Genomic DNA, 249 nt, shown 5'->3' with positions numbered 1-249 from the left:
AGAGCCATGGGGCTCTTTAGCCTGGAAAAGCGCAGGCTCGGAGTGATCTGGTGGCCACCTGTAAGTTTACCAACGGTGACCACCAGTATCTGGGGGAACGTTTGTTCACCAAAGCGTCCCAAGGGATGACAAGGTCAAACAGTCATAAACTACTGCAAGACCATTTCAGGCTGGACATAAGAAAGAATTTCTTTACTGTACAAGCCCCCAAGGTCTGGAACAGCCTGCCATCGGAAGTGGTTCAAGCAC

At 50.6% G+C, this 249-nt stretch overlaps 1 protein-coding gene across 1 annotated transcript in view; it reads right to left on the bottom strand.

The window, feature by feature from the left end:
• Nucleotides 1-249, bottom strand: part of ASB4 (ankyrin repeat and SOCS box containing 4) — a 33,340-nt gene that overhangs the window by 1,465 nt on the left and 31,626 nt on the right. The window lies entirely within an intron of this gene.

This window comes from Gavialis gangeticus, unplaced genomic scaffold (genome assembly GCF_001723915.1).
Source record: "Gavialis gangeticus isolate Ggan-Ray unplaced genomic scaffold, GavGan_comp1, whole genome shotgun sequence".
NCBI lineage: Eukaryota > Metazoa > Chordata > Crocodylia > Gavialidae > Gavialis > Gavialis gangeticus.
Note: the sequence above shows the minus strand (reverse complement) of the source record. Positions and strands in the feature narration are given on the sequence as shown.